We start from the raw sequence: 1149 nt of genomic DNA, 5'->3' as shown, positions 1-1149 counted from the left end.
TCCAATTTACATGGAAGAAGCATCTCCATTCCTGCCATTGGAGCAAACAATTTTGAGCTTAAACCTCAATTAGTTTCTCTGATGCAGCAGAACTGCAAGTTTCATGGACTTCCATCTGAAGATCCTTTTTAGTTCTTAACTGAATTCTTGCAGATCTGTGATACTGTTAAGACTAATGGAGTAGATCCTGAAGTCTACAGGCTCATGCTTTTCCCTTTTGCTGTGAGAGACAGAGCTATAATATGGTTGGACTCTCAACCTAAGGATAGCCTGAACTCTTGGGATAAGCTGGTCAAGGCTTTCTTAGCCAAGTTCTTTCCTCCTCAAAAGCTGAGTAAGCTTAGAGTGGATGTTCAGACCTTCAGACAGAAAGAAGGTGAATCCCTCTATGAAGCTTGGGAGAGATACAAAGGACTGACCAAAAAGTGTCCTTCTGACATGCTTTCAGAATGGACCATCCTGGACATATTCTATGATAGTCTGTCTGAATTAGCTAAAATGTCATTGGATACCTCTGCAGGTGGATCCATTCACCTAAAGAAAACGCCTGCAGAAGCTCAAGAACTCATTGACATGGTTGCTAATAACCAGTTCATGTACACTTCTGAGAGGAATCCTGTGAGTAATGGGACGCCTATGCAGAAGGGAGTTCTTGAAATTGATACTCTGAATGCCATATTGGCTCAGAACAAAATATTGACTCAACAAGTCAATATGATTTCTCAGAGTCTGAATGGAATGCAAGCTGCATCCAACAGTACTCAAGAGGCATCTTCTGAAGAAGAAGCTTATGATCCTGAAAACCCTGCAATAGCAGAGGTAAATTATATGGGTGAACCTTATGGAAACACCTATAACCCATCATGGAGAAATCATCCAAATTTCTCATGGAAGGATCAAAAGCCTCAACAAGGCTTTAATAATGGTGGAAGAAATAGGTTTAACAATAGTAAACCTTTTCCATCATCCACTCAGCAACAGACAGAGAACTCTGAACAAAATACCTCTAATTTAGCAAACTTAGTCTCTGATCTATCTAAGGCCACTGTGAGTTTCATGAATGAAACAAGGTTATCCATTAGAAATTTGGAGGCACAAGTGGGCCAGCTGAGTAAAAGGATCACTGAAATCCCTCCTAGTACTCTCCCA

The 1149-nt window shown here is 40.6% G+C and overlaps 1 non-coding gene across 1 annotated transcript; it reads right to left on the bottom strand.

Annotated features, from left to right (window-relative positions):
* Window positions 1-336: 336 nt before the first annotated feature.
* LOC148580572 (small nucleolar RNA R71) lies at window positions 337-444 on the bottom strand. The gene has a single exon (XR_015899609.1). It is a non-coding gene; the product is annotated as a small nucleolar RNA R71 (small nucleolar RNA).
* Window positions 445-1149: the final 705 nt, after the last annotated feature.

This window comes from Arachis ipaensis, chromosome B10 (genome assembly GCF_059453495.1).
Source record: "Arachis ipaensis isolate K30076 ecotype BB chromosome B10, ASM5945349v1, whole genome shotgun sequence".
NCBI lineage: Eukaryota > Viridiplantae > Streptophyta > Magnoliopsida > Fabales > Fabaceae > Arachis > Arachis ipaensis.
The sequence above is the reverse complement of the archived record's forward strand: the minus strand, read 5'-3'. Positions and strand labels throughout refer to the sequence as shown.